We start from the raw sequence: 23,895 nt of genomic DNA on the forward strand, positions 1-23,895 counted from the left end.
ATCTATACACTGATAATACACAGGCATATATCTATATACTGATAGTACACGGGCATATATCTATATACTGATAGTACACAGGCATATATCTATATACTGATAGTACCCCAGCATATATCTATATACTGATAATACACAGGCATATATCTATATACTGATAGTACACTGACATATATCTATATACTGATAGTACCCCAGCATATATCTATATACTGATAGTACACCAGTATATATCTATATACTGATAGTACACAGGCATATATCTATATACTGATAGTACACAGACATATATCTATACACTGATAGCACACAGGAATATATCTATATACTGATAGTACACAGGCACATATCTATATACTGATAGTACACAGGCATATATCTATATACTGATAGTACACAGGCATATATCTATATACTGATAGTACACAGGCATATATCTATACACTGATAGTACACAGGCATATATCTATACACTGATAGTACACAGGCATATATCTATATACTGATAATACACAGGCATATATATATACTGATAGTACACGGGCATATATCTATATACTGATAGTACACAGGCATATATCTATATACTGATAGTACACTGACATATATCTATATACTGATAGTACACGGGCATATATCTATATACTGATAGTACACAGGCATATATCTATATACTGATAGTACCCCAGCATATATCTATATACTGATAATACACAGGCATATATCTATATACTGATAGTACACTGACATATATCTATATACTGATAGTACCCCAGCATATATCTATATACTGATAGTACACCGGTATATATCTATATACTGATAGTACACTGGCATATATGTATATACTGATAGTGCACTGGCATATATCTATATACTGATAGTACACTGGCATATATCTATATACTGATAGTACACCGGCATATATCTGTATACTGATAGTACACTGGCATATATCTATATACTGATAGTACACAGGCATATATCTATATACTGATAATACACAGGCATATATATATACTGATAGTACACGGGCATATATCTATATACTGATAGTACACGGGCATATATCTATATACTGATAATACACAGGCATATATATATACTGATAGTACACGGGCATATATCTATATACTGATAGTACACAGGCATATATCTATATACTGATAGTACACAGGCATATATCTATATACTGATAGTACACAGGCATATATCTATATACTGATAGTACACAGGCATATATCTATATACTGATAGTACACAGGCATATATCTATATACTGATAGTACACAGGCATATATCTATATACTGATAGTACACAGGCATATATCTATATAGTGATAGTACACAGGCATATATCTATATACTGATAATACACAGACATATATCTATATACTGATAGTACACAGGCATATATCTATATACTGATAGTACACAGGCATATATCTATATACTGATAGCACACTGGCATATATCTATATACTGATAGTACACAGGAGTATATCTATATACTGATAGTACACAGGCATATATCTATATACTGATAATACACAGGCATACATCTATATACTGATAGTACACAGGAGTATATCTATATACTGATAGTACACAGACGTATATCTATATACGGATAGTACACAGACGTATATCTATATACTGATAGTACACAGGCATATATCTATATACGGATAGTACACAGACATATATCTATATACTGATAGTATTAGGGGCATATATCTATATACTGATAGTACACAGGCATATATCTATATACTGATAGTACACTGGCATATATCTATATACTGATAGCACACAGGCATATATCTATATACTGATAGTACACAGGCATATATCTATATACTGATAGTACACTGGCATATATCTGTATACTGATAGTACACAGGCCTATATCTATATACTGATAGTACACAGGTATATATCTATACACTGATAGTACACAGGCATATATCTATATACTGATAATACACAGGCATATATATATACTGATAGTACACGGGCATATATCTATATACTGATAGTACACAGGCATATATCTATACACTGATAGTACACAGGCATATATCTATATACTGATAATACACAGGCATATATCTATATACTGATAGTACACAGGCATATATCTATATACTGATAGTACACAGGCATATATCTATACACTGATAGTACACAGGCATATATCTATATACTGATAATACACAGGCATATATATATACTGATAGTACACGGGCATATATCTATATACTGATAGTACACAGGCATATATCTATATACTGATAGTACACTGACATATATCTATATACTGATAGTACACAGGCATATATCTATATACTGATAGTACACAGGCATATATCTATATACTGATAGTACACAGGCATATATCTATATACGGATAGTACACGGGCATATATCTATAAACTGATAATACGCAGGCATATATCTATATACTGATAGTACACAGGCATATATCTATATACTGATAGTGCACCGTCATATATCTATATACTGATAGTACACAGGCATATATCTATATACTGATAATACACCGTCATATATCTATATACTGATAGTACACCGGGATATATCTATATACTAATAGTACACTGGCATATATCTATATACTGATAGTACACTGGCATATATCTATATACTGATAGTACACTGGCATATATCTATATACTGATAGTACACAGGCATATATCTATATACTGATAGTACACAGGCATATATCTATATACGGATAGTACACAGGAATATATCTATATACGGATAGTACACAGGCATATATCTATATACAGATAGTACACAGGCATATATCTATATACGGATAGTACACAGGCATATATCTATATACTGATAATACACGGGCATATATCTATATACGGATAGTACAAAGGCATATATATATCTATATACTGATAGTACACCGGCATATATCTATATACTGATAGTACACAGGCATATATCTATATACGGATAGTACACAGGAATATATCTATATACTCATAGTACACAACATATATCTATATACGGGCATATATCTATATACGTATAGTACACTTGCAGTTGTTAGGACAGACCTAAGTATGCCCTAACAACAGGAAATATGGACAGACAGCCCTGGGGTCCTTCAATGGACCCTTGGCTGTCTGCCCATATATGGTATGTCCCTCGATCATGTCACAGGGATTCCCTTTGACGTGATCCAAAGGGCATCCCCCCCTACTCGTTTTCCTCTTGAATCCTGCAGTCAGCTTTGACCGCAGCATTCAGGGGAATAACGGAGGAGATGAGAGGTTTCTCTGATCTCCGTTGTTAGAGCGTGGCTGCGGCTGTGTAATACAGTCATTGCCCCCCACCTGACAACAAGTGCGCGCGCGATCAGCATGAGGTGATGCAGCCGGCGCTGCACTAATGAGCGGCGGTGCAGGTACTAAAGACAGAACATGGGGGTGTTTTGCAGTGCGCCCGCCATGTTCTGTGCTCAGTGCCGGCAATCATTAGTGCAGTGTTGGTCGCATCACATCTTGCTGACCGCACGCGCACTTCTCAGGAGCGGGGCAATGGCTGTATCACAGAACCGCATCCCCACTGTAACAACATTCATGTGTAACTATACTAAGCTGTGCGTGTCAGAATGGTATTATGACACGTCCAGTGGTCATGTTGGGGGTTGTAGTGTTCTATGTGTAGAGTATAATAGAATTGGATTATTTTTTATCATGTCCAGGTTAGTGAGGTAGCCATAGGGTACCATTGGCCCAACGTGTACCAAAAAAATGTGTCATTTTGGCAAACTTTGGGGAGGTATGCATCAGCATAACTTTTTTGAAACTACATTACCTGCATCGACTACGCTATTCAATACATAGGCATCCTGGAAAAAAATAAACGTTTACCAGGCGATTAACGTTTTGTAATAATGAGGACCTATGGGCGACGTATGCATCTGGAAGCCTATACAGTGCTATACGTCGGAGGATACGGAGCCTGATCTCCAGTGTTTACAGCAGACAAGAAGTAAACTATGTTTGATCACATCACAGGTCTGGGCAGGTCTGCACCATTTTATGTTCAATATATATTCACTATGACACGGCAGGTTGGTCCCGGCAACTCACTAATAAAACACAGGTAACATCTAGGGAAGCCAATTGCTATATATAGAATGTGCTATTAAATACCTAAACCACTCCCGTAATAACTGACCTACTTAAACAAACAGCGCTTCATTCCAAACCAGTGTTGTTATGGCTAAGCATAAATAAATACAACGCTATTGTTACCGAGCCGTCGCACAGAAAGCTGGCGGCACCATCAAGTTGGCATTCCAATCAAATGAGACAGTCCAGTAGATACCCGTACCCTGGGAAATTAGAAAGTGAATCTCAACCGTTCCTGAACATTGGCTACATAGTCAGCAAATGTGAAATCTATCTTGGTTGTAATATACGACCTTTACCTCCTTTTTTTCACTTATTTTTTTTATCTATTTCTCGCTGGAAACCATCATCAGGCTGGGGCTGAAGGAACTTATTATGGCTATCATCTGTTTATTTTTTGGTTATACGTATTCGGTAGGTAACCATTAGGGAGGGGGCAGATAAAACAGAGTAAGGCCCCATGCACACGAACGTGCTTTTGCGGCCGCAATTCCCCCGAAAATCCACAGGAGAATTGCGGCCCCATTCATTGATATGAGGCCATGCACACAACCGTAGTTTTTACGGTCTGTGCATGGCCCGGGAGCCCGCACCGCAGAAAGAACGGACCTGTCTTATTACGGCCGTCTTCTGCATTCCGGGCTCATAGCAAATAATGGCCGCGGCCATGTGCATTGCCCACGATTTGTGGGCGGCTCGCGGCTGACAGTCCGCTGCCGGCCGACCCGAAAATCACGGGCGTGCACATGGCTAGTGTCGTGTGCATGAGGCCTTACACATGACTGCAGGATCAGACTACACACAGGGTTGGTTTGTAGTCTGTAACCATGGAGACATGTCTGCATATTAACTGCATTCACAAAATGTTAGGAAACTTGTATTCAAGGCTATTTGCAAAGTTACTTCATTTTTTTTATTGTTTATAAATTGGAGCATGAAAAAAAAATGTTTAGATACCCTTTACATTTTTGGATAAAAGGAATAGGTCACTACTGCTACAGGCCGGCAGCAAACGCTTTACAAAAAACATCCTGAAAAAGGTCTCAAAAAACATAATTATTTCAGGGATTTTCTCCATAGGCACGGCCCTCCTCCTCCTGTATAAGGGTGGTTTTTACCCAGACCTTGCAGTTACCTAGACTGCGCTGTTTATATGAATGGAGTTTTTACACGGTCGGATGACTCAATATGATGAGTGTAATTCAACAAAGCAGCATTGAACACTGTTTTCCTGCACAAGGCAAGACGTGGTACTATATTCAGTCATTCAGCAGTGGAAAGGATCACAGTCACCTGCAAATCCAATAATCCAACCCCTTACCCACTACAAAACGGGCCATGATTGTAACTACTATATATAATATATGTACATCAGGGACATTTATGACATATCTACAGGATATAGCACACAAGAAAATGGCGACAGCACACTGCAAACACTAATGCCACCTAAGCCACTAAATATAAATAAATATGCATTACTGCTAAATCTACCTACAATAGGGAGGTTCTTAGCGCACATTTTGATCAAATTGTGTGAGCCCACCTGCCACGACAAGGCGACCTCTATGAGGTGGGAACCTGCGCTGCACATACACCCAGAACTGGGACTAAACCTACATATAATTCATATCACTCAGGGCAGAATGGGAGGAGTGTAACGAGGGACATTTATGACATATCTACAGGATGTCATAAATGTCAGATAGATGGGGGTCCCACCTCTGGGACCAACACCTATCTCCAGAACTGGGCCCCCTAAAACTACTGCTCTGTGTTGTGGCTGAAATCTGTGATTCCCGACCATGAATTACGGAAACAGCATAGCTCGCTGAGCTACACTGTTTCCGTAACTCACATAGTAGTGAATGGCAGTTACGGAAGCAGCGTAGCTCGCGTGCTTCTCTGTTTCCATAACTACGATTCGGTTCTATAGGACTTAAGGAAACTGCGCATCTCAGCGAGTTACACTATTTCCGTAATTCATGGAAGGGAGTCACACGTGTCAGCCGCAACACAGAGCGGTAGAAGAGGGTTTAGGGGGCCCCCGTTGTAGAGATAGGTGCTGGTCCCAGAGGTGGGACCCGCATCTATCTGACGTTTATGGCATGTCCTGTGGATATGTCATAAATGTGTCTGATGGGAAAACCCTTTTAATGTAAAGAATAAGGCCTCATTCACACAACCGTATTATGGCCCTAGACCAGCTCTGCATTGTAAAGAGCCATTATGCAGGTGCAGCTTAAACCCATATGGTATCTGTAGGTAACACCATATAGAACACATGTGGAAGTACACACAACCCGTAAGTAACAACGTATTAAACTAATCATGTCCCCATACAGGACAGCATATCGGCACTTTGCTCATCCGTACAGGGTGACGATCAGAACCAATTTTTCTTACAGTCATGTACGTGTAAAGTGGGGATCAGTCTGTTGTATGCCAACCCCCGAGCGAGAATTAAGCCTGAACGGGTTATCCGGGGTGTGATTTATTTTTTTTCAGTAGGGACTGGAAATTTAGATAAACCAAAAAAGCAATACTTACCTATCCTTGTCCCCGGTGATCCAGCGCTGACGCTCTGACGGCACTCCCAGTGGTTGTATACATGCATGTATCATGTGAAAGCTGCAGCCAATCAGGGTGCTCGGCGACAATATGTTTTCATTTTGGCATTATACCAGAAATACGATTTGTCACCAGTGAGCCCTCAGATTGGCTGCAGCAGTCACATGCTACGTGCATGTAAACCACCACCGAGAGTACCGCCGGAGCGTCAGCGCTGGATCGCCAAGGACAAGGATAGGTAAGTATTAATTTTTTGGTTTATTTCATTTCCAACCTCTACTATAAAAAATTTCACATCCCAGATAACCCCTAATGAAGATAATTCTGAATATTTTTCGTTGCAGTGAGGGACTAGATAGGAATACCCCTTATTTCCCCTCTTATTCTCTATTATTTTGGAGACTTTGGCTTCATAACCCCTGTAAGCCCACAGGAGTAAAAGTACTGGAAGGAGTGTATGTCTCACTCAGTTTGTCGAGGCTTTTGTAAAATATGTCTTCTGGGACTGGACTTCTATGGAATGGCCAGGTAAGGCTTCGTTCACATGTGCGTTGGGACTACGTCATTTTGACAGAATGAATAGCGCAGTCGACTACGGTATTCATTCTGTCAAAACGACGGAACCCTCGCACAACGGTGACAAACGGAAACAATTTGCACCGGATCTGTCACCAGTGAAATCAACGATGATGCAAGCGGAATCCTATGGTTTCCATTTGTTTCAGTTTGAAAGCTCCGACGTAACCCGTGAACGGAGTCCTGACGCAGATGTGAACGAAGCCTTAGATTAATAGTGGGACCTGTCATTCCCTTTCCCACTCCAGTACCGCTTACCACTGGCCCATTCAGCTCAGGAGAAGCTACTGGGCATGTTTATGAGCCATAAAAGCTCTGCAGGTGATGCATGGAGGGTCAGAGCCCGGGAATCCACACAAGGATAGTGTGAAAGGCCTGATCCAAGGAAGGTCTAGGGGGAAAAAACACAGTATTGCTTGAAAGAACAATGTGTAATAGGAGAAATCCATTCCTGAGATGTTACCCACGTTCGGGTCGGTGATAGAAAGGTCTGGTTTGTCAGTTTGAATATGTAGGTATATGTATCTGAATAAGAGGGACAGGTATTTTTTCTTTTTTTCCTGCTCCTATTCTGCGGGGTTGTGGGTGGGAAGGGGCGATTCGGGGTGGGTATTTGTATTATTATATTATGATATTGAAGCAAAGGGAAAAATAAAAGAATGTTAAAAGTAAAAAAAAGTGAGAATTTTCTAGGACAAAGGCTGCGCACAAGAGAGCACAAGAAGATAAGACTAATGAGTAAAAGTGGGGCCAAGGTCATGGGCGATGGGGGGTGTCTGAAGTCATATTTAGAAGATGTAAAATGTAACTACAACAATTTACAGTTGTATAAATTAGGGCTAAAAAAAATAGATGTAAAGGTTTGCAGCAGTTTTCCAGTTGTTTATAAAGCGCACATATATTCTGCAGTGATGTTCAAAGATTGCAACCATTCACTCCAGTCACTTCCCCAATGGAGCATCTATCTCTCATATCTATCTATCTATCTATCTATCTATCTATCTATCTATCTATCTATCTATCTATCTATCTATCTATCTATCTATCTATCTCATATCTATCTATCTATCTCATATCTATCTATCTATCTATCTATCTATCTATCTATCTATCTATCTATCTATCTATCTATCTATCTATCTATCTATCTATCTATCTATCTATCTATCTCATATCTATCTATCTCATATCTATCTATCTCATATCTATCTATCTATCTATCTATCTATCTATCTATCTATCTATCTATCTATCTATCTATCTATCTATCTATCTATCTATCTATCTATCTATCTATCTCATATCTATCTCATATCTATCTATCTCTATCTATCTATCTATCTCATATCTATCTATCTATCTATCTATCTATCTATCTATCTATCTATCTATCTATCTATCTATCTATCTATCTATCTATCTATCTATCTCATATCTATCTCTCTCATATCTATCTATCTCATATCTATCTATCTATCTATCTATCTATCTATCTATCTATCTATCTATCTATCTATCTATCTATCTATCTATCTATCTATCTATCTATCTCATATCTATCTCATATCTATCTATCTCTATCTATCTATCTATCTCATATCTATCTCATATCTATCTATCTCTATCTATCTATCTATCTCATATCTATCTATCTATCTCATATCTATCTATCTATCTATCTATCTATCTATCTATCTATCTATCTATCTATCTATCTATCTCATATTTATCTATCTATCTATCTATCTATCTATCTATCTATCTATCTATCTATCTATCTATCTATCTATCTATCTCATATCTATCTATCTATCTATCTATCTCATATCTATCTATCTCATATCTATCTATCTCATATCTATCTATCTATCTATCTATCTATCTATCTATCTATCTATCTATCTATCTATCTATCTATCTATCTATCTCTATCTATCTCTATCTATCTCTCTATATCTATCTATCTATCTATCTATCTATCTATCTATCTATCTATCTATCTATCTATCTATCTATCTATCTATCTATCTCTCTCATATCTATCTATCTATCTCATATCTATCTCTCTCATATCTATCTATCTATCTATCTATCTATCTATCTATCTATCTATCTCATATCTATCTCATATCTATCTATCTATCTATCTATCTATCTATCTATCTATCTATCTATCTATCTATCAATCATCCATCTTATAACATATATGGATTCCCATGTAATAATTTTTCTTTTAACCTGATAATGTACAGTGATAACATGACATAATATTAGGATAATAGGAGCAATGTTTAGGCCATACATTTATAGTTTTCCAGAGAAACAAGTTTATGAACAACCTGTGTAGTTCTTTGCTGCATCTGTAGTTTGTTTCAATGGGTATTTGTCCACAGGTAATAAACAGTATTCCCGTAAAGTGATTCACAAGCTTGGAGAACTTACTCTTGTAAGTGGCGTGAGTCACTCTGTGACAGCGTGCCACATTGTACATCAGCTACGCTGCGGAGCGCGGGCATCACAGAACCACTACAAAGAAAACAAAGCATCACTTCAAACATCACAATGGTCCATACTCCTAAATCCAACCTGACTACACAGCTGATCACTCTCTAGTATAAGTCATTTTTTGTAACCTTCGATGATAATTTGTCAGGCTGTGAGTGGCCCGCCCCCTTGATCTAAGCACCACCCACTTTTTAAAAAAGCGCTGTGAACGGTGGTACCGGCTCAAAAATTCCCCTAAATTTTAGCTTTTGTTCTTTTTTGCGACATTTATATGCCAGGTTTACTACAGAGGCAGTGGGAGGATGGGGTAAATGGAGCTACATATACACATATGGGAGGTGGACGTGCAGCTGCCACTAAACTTCCAGGATCACGTGACTGCTCCTCCATTTGGGCGCTCAGGGCATCTTTGGTAATATAAACTATTTAGTAAGTGCTTTACTTTTAGATTAAAAGAGCAATATCATGTTTTATGTGCCTCCGGACAACAACTTTAATATAACTCTATTGGAGTTTAATCTCCAGCTTTAAAAATCCCAGTTCCAAATCCTAATAAATGCCAAAATTCTGGCTGCCTGCAGTCACCACTAGGGGGAGCCTACTGCATACAATTTGATTCTTGGATAAACTCGGTGCATTGCAGTGGTGCTCGGTCCATGCAGGACTTGTCACCCTCCTTCTCAGTCTATGCAATATATGGGTCACCACTAGGGTGTCCCCTCTGTGTCACTTACTGACTGTTCCAGTTCAGATCTGTATGTTGACCTTCTAGTTTTTAATAAGGGCTGAATACAAATTATAGAAGTCTGGAAACCCCGTTTAAAGGAACTTCAGTTTACACCATCATATAAAATTAAAAATATCAATATACATGTATGCTACTGTTCTTCTCTACTGGCTTTTGGGTCACGTAAGGTCAATTTCCAGGGTTATTACCTGTTCCCTTCTGATTGTAAAGGTTGCTATTAACATTTTACATAATATTAGGGTATCGCTAGTTATGCAATTCTTGATCATAACTATAATTAAAGGGAGTCCGTCACTAGAAATGTCAGTATCAAACTAGCAACAGGGTAATATAGAGTAGGCTCACCTGAATCTAACGTTTATTACCTGTTGCACATGAGTGCCTCCTTTGCAGAGAAAATAGTTTTATTCAGTATATGCAAATTAGCATTTTGGAGCAACGAGGGCGTCACCGTTCCTCAAAAATGCTATTTCTCCTTTCCCCAGTCCAGACCCCCCTCCCTCCCCCCTTCTTTCATTGATTGACAAGGGCCAGGCAGTGTTATGTGCGCAGTAATAGGCAAGTTCACGCCTGACCCCGTAGTCTCCTGAACGCGCACGCGGCTCTGCTTGTTAATCGGCAAATGAGCAGTACACCCTTGACGTTCACCGTTCTAATCGGCACTACTGCGCATGCGCCGATGACGTCAGGCTACACCCGGAAGAGACGGGCATCGCTGAGCAGAACAGGTCCGTCTCTTCCGGGTGTAGTCTGAAGTCATCGGTGCATGCGCAGTAGTGCCGATTAGAACGGTGAACGTCAAGGGTGTACTGCTCATGTGCCGATTAACAAGCAGCCGCGCGCGTTCAGGAGACTACGGGGTCAGGAGTCAACTTGCCTATTACACTTGAAAGCATTTTGGTTTTTTTTAAAATAAAAATGTCTATTAGTGTTTTTGGTGCAACTTCCTAAGTACTTTTTATTAAATATTATTTTTACTTTTTGAGATACAGCTGCTTTATATCCTGTATACAGAACAGCTGTATCTAGCGCTGAGACTTCATTCCGTCAGGTCAGCAGCACTGACGGGTTCAATGACAGCGGGTACTGTGTGTCTGACACAAAGTATCGAGCCGTTACCAATTACATCTGAGTTTATAATTTAGATGTGATCGATAACAGGTCTCGGACCCGCTGTCACTGAACCCGCCAGCCCAGCTGACCTGACGGACTGAAGTCTCAGCGCTAGATACAGCTGTTCTGTATACAGGATATAAAGCAGCTGTATCTCAAAAAGTAAAAATAATATTTAATAAAAAGTATTTAGAAAGTTGCACAAAACACACAGATACACATTGTTATTAAAAAATAATATACAGTATATATATATATATATATATATTTCAAAGGTGTACATAGAGTTTAACGTGGTGTTTTTTTGCATGAAATTAAAAACAGCCTCAGATATGAAATGGTTAAGGTCGGGATAGCCACAATAAAAGTTCACTTTTCATTTTTGTGAAAATGGGTCCTGTTATGATGAATGTGCAGCTGGAAGTGAGTCATCCATATAAATATCCTGCCACCTTCTATATTTGGAAAAAAAAAAAAGTCCGTAATCTAAGTAAATATTTCATTCCTGCATTGAGATATGTTGTAATAATTAAGTAAACAAACTTTACGGACTGAACCATGAGAACACATATCTGATGTGTAAAGTAACGTATTCCCGCTGACAATACGCTCTTCACCGGTGCACTCTCAAAAACGGTGCCGGCATTTATGAAAACGCGTGACTCACAATTAGGCTGGATTCACACGAGCATGTTCGGTCCGTAAAATACGGAACGTATTTCGGCCGCAGATCCCGGACCGAACACACTGCAGGGAGCCGGACTCCTAGCATCATAGTTATGTACGACGCTAGGAGTCCCTGCCGCTCTGTGGAACTACTGTCCCGTACTGTAAACATGATTACAGTACGGGACAGTTGTCCGGCAGCGAGGCAGGGACTCCTAGCATCGTACATAACTATGATGCTAGGAGCCCGGCTCCCTGCACTGAGTTCGGTCCAGGATCTGCGGCCGAAATACGTTCCGTATTTTACGGACCGAACATGCTCGTGTGAACCCAGCCTTACTGTGTATAAATTTGCCTGCTGCTTCCCGATTTCTGTTTTTTATTCATTAACAGCGCATCTAAAATACAAACAAAAATGAAGCAACCTTTCAAACAGCTTCTGCTTTATGTATACAGCTCCTACGCAGACCTATGTGTCTTTGTGGTTACAGACTACTAACAAATCCTGCGTGGTTTAAATTTGCAGTCGTGTCTTGATGGAAGAAAGTAACAAGACTGCAAAATCAGACTACACATGGTTTGTTTGTAGTCTGTTTCCATAGAGACACATAGGTCTGCATGGAAACTGTATACACAGCAGGATATTTTTAAGTATATGCATATTTACGTAAACATTACATATTTTCATTGAGTTTCTAGTATATGTGGCAACTTTTTTCAACCTATAATATCCCATGTTTGTTTTGTTTTTTTTAAAGCAGTAATGAACGACTGTGAAGAGGAGAAGGGGAGAAAAACAAGGGATCCAGTATTCACTGAGGACATAACGAATGGCTGGAATAAAACAAACCAGGTAAAAAAAAATATATATATATAATCTTATTTCTGCCTAAAGATCTGTTGACTAGGAACAATGTGGTTGTACAAGTAGTTTCCCAGGAACGGATGGTCGCCTCGCTGAGTGAGGGCCATCGTTGTTCCCTAGCGACCGCTTTTTTGTGTACAAGTGGCATTCAGGTTTACAGATCTCGCCGCCAATTATGATGATTTTTACAGTAGCAGAATTTTAGTTTATTGTTGATCTTTTACTGAATTGCTCGGAAACTATGAAGCTTCATCCATTTTTACTGCCAAATTCATATGTGTTGGAAAAAGTGGGACAGAGGCTTCATAAGTATGGCGTCCAGCCCAAACACCATATTTTTCAGAAAACTAACGTAAATACATTCAAAATATAAAATCTGCCCCATTGTGTCACCTCTAAGGCCCCATGCACACGACCGTAAAAAACCTCAGTTTTTGCGGACCGCAATTGCGTTCTGCAAAAATGGACCCATTCACTTCCATTGAACGTGGACACCTTTCCGTATCACTACGGATGAGTGTCCGTGCCACAGAACTGTGCCGGGAATTATGGAGCATGTCCGTTCTTGGTCCACAATTGCGGCACGGACTACTCCATAGAAGTCTATGGGGGAAGCCAGAATTGCGGATGGCTATGGAGGTGCATCCGCAAATACAGAAGTGTTGCTAAGCAACACAAAGGGGATTTCCCATCAACCAGGCCTCTTTTTTTGCGGATCCGTATATACAGATGCACTACGGACCGTATTTGCAGATACCGTTCAGCAGAAATGGGTACGTTCCTGATGATTTGCTGATGACTATAAAGCAATATGGGACCGTATTTACGGTCAGTATTTGCGGATACGGTCGTGTGCATGGGGCCTAATGCAGGGCCTGAAGGGATAGTGTATAAGAGTATGTTCATACACTTTATTTTCAGCTGTTTTTCGGGCCGTAAATACCCCGAAAAATGGCTTAAAATACGGAAGCTGAACGCTTCCAAACATCTGCCCATTGATTTCAATGGGAAAAACAGCGTTTTGTTCCCACTGGGTGTTTTTTTACGCTGCTGTTTGGGAAAATCAGCTCTGGTTTTTTTTTAAGTGGTTTTGCACCACAAACATTTTTTTGCCGCGTTTTTTTGCCTCTTTCTTCAACAGGCAAAGGAAAAAACCGTGAGCGGAGTTTGCCATAAAACGCGACAACAAAACTCCGCGGCCGCTCATTTTTTGAGGCGGAAAATGCCTCAAGATAGGGTATGTTGCTTTTTTTTCCTGCGAGCGTTTTTTTCCACCAATGTTTACATGCTGTAAAAAAAACTAAAACTGTTCAGTGAAAACTTATGACATTTGAACTGGTATTCACAGTGTATAGAAATGTGCACGTCCACCTAATAAGCTGAGTGCTGGTGGACACGCATGCTCAGTCACTCTCTCCATAGCCAGGTCTCTGCATAGTGATCCTCTGTTCACTGCAGAGTAGCCAATAGAAATTGCTTTCTGACCTGCTTGTCAGGGAAGGAGCAAAGCCTCGGTAGTAGTATGGCAGTATAGCTGAGGAGACTCCTTTTTCTCAGCTTGTTAAGACTGTAAAGCTCTGCATCTGGACAGCAGATATGAACCCTGCACATGACCACCTAGTCTTTATTGTTTTATTTCAATATATAGTCATTTGTTTCTAAGGGAGTGCATACTGTGGATGTCACACAGTATATATCTCCATTACTCTGGATCCCATGTTACCTATCTAGGGGGAAAGTAAGAAGGGACTATATCGTCAGCTGCCAGAGGGGGAGACTGATTCTGCTTAGAGCCTGCCCCCTAACTGCACAGATTAGCAGCTGCACCAAAGGGGACACAGGGAAACAAAAAGAAATGAGAAAGATATTTATTTTTTTAATGCTAAAAACAATGCAAATTGCTTTAAAAAAAGCTATTAGCAGCATTTCTGGACCTTTGGTAGGACAATGATTCATGGGATAACCCCTGTAATGTTTAGAATTATACAGCTTTCATAGAAATAACTATCGCAGTTAGAAAGAAGCCTACAAGTTATAAGAAAGCAGAACGAAAACCTTACAAGTGTAACAGAGGTGCTGGATTTGGCACAGAATCTTATTGACAGAATGGACCCTCAAAAGCAGTGGTTTTGTAAAAGCTGAAGAGCGATAGGTTGGACACTACTGCTCAAGAGAAAGAATGAAGTGATCTGAAGTTCCCAGAAGATGGCACCACATCCAAATAATAATTTTTTTCTATTTATATTCAGATACTGATATTATTCTGGAACCTGTGGCCGACAGAAAACTTTCTTAAAGTGAAGCTAAACGTTTGACAAACTTCTGACATGTTTGGATTGGTGGGGGTTCGAGGACTGGGACCCCCACCAATCGCTAGAACGAAACAGCAGAAGTCCTCGTGTGGGCGCTCAGCCGCTTCGTGTCTGTTCGGCTTTTTCCGGAATTAAATGTATCGGTGTATAGACTCAATAGGAAGTCTATGAGCCCGTACTCCGATACATCGGCTTTCTGGATAAAGCTGAACAGACACGAAGCGGCGGAGCGCTAACACGAGGACTTGAGCTGCTTCGTTCTAGCGATTGGTGGGGGTCTCAGTGCTCGGACCCCACCAATACAAACTTCTGACATATCACTATGAGGAGTTTGTAAAATGTTTAGCTACACTTTAAGCATTTTTCTGCATTGTCACTGCTATGTGGTCACCTGTCTGGTCATTCTTGTTTTGCACAGTCCTGCCTGTTTTTTTCATGTATAATCATCTTAAAGGGGTTGTTCACTACAGGACAACTGATGACCTATCCACAGGATAGGTCATCAGTGTATGATCGGTGCATGTCCGACACCCGGACCCCGCACTGATCAACTGCTCCGGCTGCCTCCGTGCATTGGATGTCCATGCCGGAAGTAGATGGCTCCGGTCACGGAATAGTGGCCGAGCTGCAGTGTTCAAGTGAATAGGAGCAGAGTTGCAGCACGGCCGCTATGCAATGTGCGGAGCCAACTGCTTCCGGCTCCGTACACTGCATACTGTGCAATGACATCCGGAGCAGCTGATCGGTGCAGGGTCTGGGTGTTGGACCTCCGCCGATCATATACTGATGACCTATCTGGTGGATAGGTCATCAGTTGTCTGGTAGTGGAAAACCCCTTTAAAGGCAATGTACACCTTTTAAAAACAGTTTTTTTTCTTTTTTAAATAAAACAGTGTATCAGTGTGTTTGGTGCAACTTTATAATTACTTTTTATTAAAAACTAATTTATACTTTTTGAGATACAGCTGCTTTTCATCCTGTATACAGAGCAGCTGTATCTAGCGCTGAAACCTGAATCCGTCAGGTCAGTGGCACTGACGGCTTCAGTGTCGGCAGGTCAGAGACGCGGGATCCACCTGTTATCGATCACATTTAAGTTATGAACTTAGATGTGTGCTTTAACAGCTTGAGCCGCTGACACTGAACCCGTCAGTCCCGCTGACCTGACGGATACAGGTTTTCAGAGCTAGATACAGCTTCTCTGTATACAGGATGTAAAGCAGCTGTATCTCAAAGAGTAAAAATAATTTGTAATAAAAAGTAATTACAAAGTTGCACCAAACACACCGATACACATTTTTATTAAAAAAAAACAATCAACGTTTTTCAAAGGTGTGCATAGCTTTTAAGTGATGTAATGCTGAGAAAAGTAATAAGATGGCGCTATACGGTACTGGATACCTTAGGTGAAGCTCCGTTTATGTCTCAATGGTAATTCTTTTGTTTCAGTTGCATTCCGTTTGCCTTCGTTCGCTAGATTTCCATTTTTTTTTCACAGAATCAAAAGTGCTGCAGACTGTACTTTTGATTCCGTCCAAAAAAACGGAAACCTAGCGAACGAAGGCAAACGGAATGCAACTGAAACAAAAGAATTACCATTGAAATCAATAGTAATTCTAACGGAAGCGATGCTTTGCGTTTGGACGTTCGGTCATCTCTTCCTCTGACGGAAGCGCTTTAAACGTAGAGTAACGCCAGTGTGAAAGAAGCCTGACCTGTAAATAAGTAGGACACATATATAAATAGCCTTTGATCTAGCTGTTTATATGAAGCTCTTTTAATGATCCAATGTCTCCGGATGTTCAGAAATAAAGTTGCTCCACAAAGGCAAAGCCCGATACAGACAGATAGGGACTCATTGGTCCAAATTGTAAAATTGGCTCCAGAAACAAAGAGACCAGAAACAAAGGGGGGAATTTATAAAGACTCGCGTTTCATACGCCAATCCCAATCTAAAGTGCGCTGGAGTACAATGCGCCTGATTTATTTAAAGGTGCACACCTCTTAATAAATTTGGCGCATTTCTGGCCATCCCTGTACCAGAAAGTCAAATCTGCGCTTGCTATATGCTGGCATATATTTGCGCTATTATATACGCAAATTTCTGGCAGAAATTATAGTACATTTTTTGGTTTGCGGATGACCCTGCCCTCCTGCTAAGCTCTGCACTACGTCCTCGATTGTGGGGCCAATAACTAGTACATGGCTGTTGCCAAGAAGTGGTGTAAATCAGAGGGTCGCCAGGCGTCAAACGTTGCTCCACTCATTTCTAGTCGTCAGGTAATTTCATCGAAGACCTCGCGTTGTAAGTGTAACTTTGTGTTCTTGAGTGACTGGAATCGCTGTTTCATTTAATAAGTAATATTTGCAATCACATTTTTTGGGTTTGAAAATGGCATTGTTCAATCAGCCCATGGTTTCGGGCCGGTTTCACACGGGCTGGAATAATGATGCATTTTGGTATCTATGTTACGGTTGTTACACCGGGACCTTCCACCGGTTCTTAGATCTATGGGGATGTAAGTTCGGTTCTATAGAACCTAGGGGGCGCAGTGGGTGTTGCAAACATAATACAGATTCTATAATGTGTCTATGGTACGCCTATTTGAAACCGGCCTTACACATAAGGCTGGATTAACACGAGCATGTTCGGTCCGTAAAGGACGGAACGTTTTTTGGCCGCAAGTCCAGGACCGAACACACTGCAGGGAGCCGGGCTCCTAGCATCATAGTTATGTACGACGCTAGGAGTCCCTGCCTCTCCGTGGAACTACTGTCCTGTATTGAAAACATGATTACAGTACGGGACAGTTGTCCGGCAGCGAGGCAGGGACTCCTAGTGTCGTACATAACTATGATGCTAGGAGCCCGGCTCCCTGCACTGTGTTCGGTCCGGGACTTGCGGTCGAAATACGTTCCGTCCTTTACGGACTGAACATGCTCGTGTGAACCCATCCTAACAATTTTTTGGGAAAATTTTTTGAAAATGAGCATGCGGAGGGTAGGAAGGGGGTTTAAAATGAGGACAATTTCTGCACAACATGCGTCGTGTTTGTCCTGTGGTATACTCTAGTCTAGATGGCTACAAAAGGCTCAAACTGCCAAGGACTTAATTCTAATTGACATAGGAATGAGATTTTTGCCAATGTGGCATGAACTTAATGGGCATAACTTTATTACTACTGTATAGATGTAAAGATAATCAACTGACCATGAAAGGGGCTTCCCACAATAGCGCTAGGATATGCTACCGCTTACTAACTGCTGGTAAGCCCACAATTCCTAGAAAATAGGGGCTGAGGTTCCTGCAAAACTATATCTGCACCACTCCTGACCTGGCCCTTTTATGAGAACTAAGACTCAATCTCACATGTCGGCGTCGGGAGAGGCGCTGTGTGGTGAAAATGTCCTAACTGGTCACTCCGCCAAGTGATCAGAAGTGATCAGACCCCCATTGATCCGTAAAGGTCATTTTACACGGGCCATTATTGGGCAAACGAGTGTTCATAAAACACTCGTTCCTGATCAGCCGATGAACGAGCAAACGCTGGTTGATCAGCTGATCGCTTTAGTTGCCTAAAATATTATCGTTGTCGGCAGGACATCTTGGTGTGTAAACAGGGTGACGCGCTGCCGACATGATAATAATGTATGGGGACGAGTGATCATAGTAACGAGCGCTCGTCCCCATCCATAGCTCATTGTGAAAGGAGCAAGCGAGCGTCGATCAACAAGCGGTCTCGTTGATCGGCGCTCGTTTACACTTGCCGTGTTAGTCGACCTTAAGTGATGGCATATCCTTCAACCTGTTTAACAATAATCATTATGTCTAAGGTGCTGAAAACATTGTTGTAACAACCAGTAACACAAATATAAAAAATTGTAATACACATCGGTCAAATCTTTACATCGATGGCTTATTTACAATTAATATATAGAGATTTGATCCAGGGAATATATTCAACTGCCCTCATGGGGTATAATGGAATATCGCTTTATACTATTAGGGTATGTTCACCTGACCGTAAACGTCCCGAAAAACGGCTGAAAAATCGGAAGCGGAACGCCTCCAAACATCTGGCCAATGGGAAATACGGCGTTCTGTTCCGACGGGGCATTTTTTTTAAGTGTCGTTTTAAAAAAATGGCACGTAAAAAGACGCCCTGTAAGTGCATGTCACTTCTTGAGCCGTTTTTAATTGACTCAATAGAAAAACAGCTCCAAAAACGGCCGCAAAAAACGCTAGTTTGATAAATAAAAAAACGGCTGAAAATTAGGAGCCGTTTTCAAGGGAAAACAGCTCCGTATTTTCAGACGTATTTTGTTAAGCGTGTGAACATACCTTTAGGTAGAATTGGCCATATTTCCCGGGCGGTATAGGCGGTTGGGAGAAACCATTTGATGGAATTGGTCAAAAATAAAACGCGTGACATTTCTAGAACGTAATGGCTTCTGTAAAAGATTTGTTAGACTTTCTACTAAAGTAGTAAATATGTTGGAAAATATGAAGTCATGCTAAAATCCGCTGAAGCGCACAACTATAAACTGTTTATTTTCTGCTTGAAAACAAGTTATTAATAATGTCGGCGTAGTGACGTCTTATACATAGTAACGCATTTCTATTTACAATAGCTGCTAATAATAGAAACGTCTGATACATTTATAACTTTAAGGAGGTGCCGGGTCGCAATGCTTTATTTTGGAAATTATTATATCCCTCCTAGATTTCTACAGATTACAGGGACACACTTTAAACAACACCGGAGAACATGGTGCATATTATTTTTTGCACGCAACGAGTGGTCCTCATCTGCTCTGTTTATGGCAGCCTGTATTCTGCAACGAACGGTCCTCATCTGCTATGTTTATGGCAGCCTGTATTCTGCAACGAACGGTCCTCATTTGCTATGTTTATGGCAGCCTGTATTCTGTGAAATGCATGAAAAATCCCCAGAGTGCCGAATTTTCTTGAGTTGGGATCCTACTCCAGCACCCCAAACCAAAAAGAAAAGACTGCCGTGATCACATCATCTTCTTCTTGTATACTATGAAGGGTCTGCAGAAAAAGGCTGTTGTGAGACCTGTCAGCAGACACAAGCTTGAAGTTGTTTTATGTCAGCCTGTTCCTGCACTCCATTGATGTAAATTACAGAGTATATTCTGCTGATACGTCCTCAGAACAAGAGCTGGGTATTGAAATCCCACTCGGCCCCCACCTTGTTTGTTATTGCTGATTCTAATATAATCATAAGAAAAGTCCTTAAAGGGGTTATGTGGGGACCAAAAACTATTATCAGTGTAGTCCCTGCAGTATGTCATACACTCGCTAATATACATTCCGGTCCCCGTCGCGCTGATTCTGAGATTTTCATGGATTTTATAGCGCTGCCGGGGGACCGGAAATCTAGTGGCGCAGTCTTCTTTGATGACGATACGACTCTTGGTGACGTGACCGGCCCCGCTGTACTCTATGTGATTGCAGTACTGCTTCTACATAGAGTACAGCGGGGCCGGTCACATGACGAAGAGTCGTATCATCATCAAAGAAGACTGTGTGACTAGATTTCCGGTCCCCCGGCAGCGCTATAAAATCTATGAAATTCTCAGAATCAGCGCGACGGGGACCGGAATGTATATTAGCGAGTGTATCACATACTGCAGGGACTACACTGATAATAATTTTTGGTCCCCACATAACCCCTTTAATGTTAAAAGTACTAAAAAAGTATTAAAAAGTCTTAAAAGTACTACGAGTCTTTTTTAGAAATCTTATTTTTAAATACCCTTTAAAAAAAGGGGGGGGTGCCTGTTCTTGTCTTTAAAGGACCCAATACTGTAGTGAATTACACAGACCGTGGCACTGTAGGCCAAATAAACACAGCGTACCAGACGCTGACCAAATGTCATGTTGGATTCTTTTCAGTTAGGCCTCATGCACACGACTATATATTTAATCCGTCATTACGGACCCATTCATTTCTATGGGCTACAGACAACTTTACGTATTTTTGCGGCTGGGTGTCCATTCCGTAGAAATGATCCGTAAAATATAGAACATGTCCTATTCTTGTACGTAATTTAGGCACGGACTCCCCATAGAAGTCTATGGGCACTTCCGTATTTACGGACGGCTACGGATGTGCACCCGTAGCCGTCCGTAATTACGGAAGCGTTGCTAGGCGACACCAGGTTTGCAGATGTTGCACATCATTTGCGGTTTTCTTCTTTTTTTGCGGATCCGTATATACGGATGCATTACAGACCGTATTTGCGAATACCGTTCCGTATATGCTAAGTTGCGGATGACTACGGATCCGTATTTACGGACAGTATCTACAGATGGATGAAAATGCGGTCGTATTCATTGGGACTCATACGGAATGCATTACGGACCGTGATTACGGGCACGACTGGCGGCCGTGGATAGCCACCCACATTTTCGGCACATGCTCCCATATAAAGTATGGGAGCACGGTCCGTAAAAATCAAAAGATAGGACATGTCCTATCTTTTGTGGAGGCTTTCTATGGCCCGGACGCCTTCCCACAAATATATGGGAAGGTGTCCGTGGTCAATAGAAATAAGTGGGTCTGTAATTGCGGTCCATAATTATGGACGAAATCTACAGTCATGTGCATGGGGCCTTATTGTGTGGTGCCATGGTTGGCATAACTGAACAGTCATTCATGACAAACCGACTGGCACCAGGGGGCACACTCCAACTGTTGTGACCACATTACCATTCACTGCCCCGGTCACAAAGCAAGGCCGAGATTGCTGCGTCGCGTAATTAGTCGTCATTCCAAATGACAACTTTTTCAGGACTTGGACAGTCACTTTAATGAAGGAGGTTTTTCGCTTTAGAACCCCTTTACATGCGACAGCTCCCATTGATGGGCATCCTGTAAGGATATTACTGAAACCGGAAGCACCTGCATTTATTAAGCCGTTATTCAGATCTACCCGGCCTTCACCACAATGACGAATAAAAACAAAAAAGGGCACAGTAGTAATACCGTATAACCCAATGCAAAACATAGACAATAGATTTTAAGTGTCTAAATTTACCTGGGCACAATATAGTGACCTCTCCATTGGTTTCATTGATCAAAAGAGCCATCAAATGGGTCTAACAAGTAGGATCGTGCCCATTTGGCTTCAATGCCGCTTGGTTTTTATGCCCGTTTGGTGTCCGAGTACTGTTTTCTTACAATATGTTTACAGGGTTCCTATGCGGTGACCATTGATATGATGTAAAAATAAGACAGATTTTGGCTCTGCTCACATCTGCGTTGGAGGTTCTGTTAGCATTCTGCGCTATTTCTTCCGATAAAACGATAGACGCCCTCACGGAAATCTAACGGAACCCATTAAAGGGGGTCTCAGAACTGCTGACAGTGTGATATAGGGTAGGGGAGGGCATTGTAAAGTTACCTTTTGTATTAGTCATGCACGTTGCATGACCGAAAAGCCAAAGTTTAATTTCCCCGTTGCGGCAGTCGCATGTGCCTCTCCCTGTTTTGAGTGGCAACTCTAGCAGCCAATCAGGAGAGCGTTAGCGCTGTCACTCAGAGCAGAGGGGCAGGGCTGGCAGCGTGCAGTGATGAGCGCCAAGGAGCACTTGCACATCAAGTGCCCGCTTCAGTGGCACTTGCGACCGTGGCGCTGGGGATTTAAATATTTGATTTCTTGGTTATGAATTTTCCCTTACTGCAAGTAATTGGCTCCAAATCAACTTCATATGGGCTTGTGATCGCTGGACCTTTGGGGCACATTACTGTGCGAGAAATTTGAGCGCCCTCTGGTGGGCTGGCCCAAAACTACAGCAAACAACTCCTCATATTTCAGCATCCTGGACCCCTGTGAGTCTGACGTGTGAAGTTGGATATTGGGTTTTACTTCCGTCAGACTTGAATTCAAAGGTTTTTGAGTGGAGTTCGAGGTGAACTTTAAATTGTCACTCAACCAGAAAATTGTGCCATAGGACGTGAGTTTTAATAGGGCGAGCCTGGTATCTGCATTTCTGTGGATTTTGGAGGCTATGTAACAAACTTTCAAGTACAAAGTTCTCAGAATTCATCCCCAGCAAGTCCTGAAATCAAAGCGAAAATTCATTTTCCACTGATTTACATCAGACATGCAAAAAAATAAAAAAGATTGCATATTCGCTGGAACAAAAAAAAAGCTGTACGCCTGCCTGGTGCTGTACTTTCCCTAGTCTGCTGGAAGGCATTGTAAGAACTTGTGCGTACCACAGCGCCACCTACCGGCAAAATCATTGAATTGTAAAATCAAGAGTTCAGCATCAGTTATGGCAATCTTACAAAAAAAGTATAACTAAAGTATGGAGTTACTTCA

The 23,895-nt window shown here is 41.0% G+C and overlaps 2 protein-coding genes across 10 annotated transcripts in view; one reads left to right on the plus strand and one right to left on the minus strand.

Annotated features, from left to right (window-relative positions):
* The window catches only part of GNAS (GNAS complex locus), a 143,842-nt gene that overhangs the window by 65,810 nt on the left and 54,137 nt on the right, over positions 1-23,895 (minus strand). The window lies entirely within an intron of this gene.
* Positions 1-23,895, plus strand: part of LOC142666727 (piezo-type mechanosensitive ion channel component 2-like) — a 224,171-nt gene that overhangs the window by 22,009 nt on the left and 178,267 nt on the right. For 8 of the 9 annotated variants that reach the window (XM_075846886.1, XM_075846882.1, XM_075846890.1 and 5 more), the window contains exon 3: positions 13,122-13,213. The gene's annotated coding sequence lies outside the window, so the exon portion shown is untranslated. Of the gene's footprint in view, positions 1-13,118; positions 13,214-23,895 lie in introns of all 9 variants that reach the window. The other variant, XM_075846883.1, reaches the window with a different exon arrangement.

The sequence above is a fragment of the Rhinoderma darwinii genome, chromosome 13 (genome assembly GCF_050947455.1).
Source record: "Rhinoderma darwinii isolate aRhiDar2 chromosome 13, aRhiDar2.hap1, whole genome shotgun sequence".
Taxonomy (NCBI): domain Eukaryota; kingdom Metazoa; phylum Chordata; class Amphibia; order Anura; family Rhinodermatidae; genus Rhinoderma; species Rhinoderma darwinii.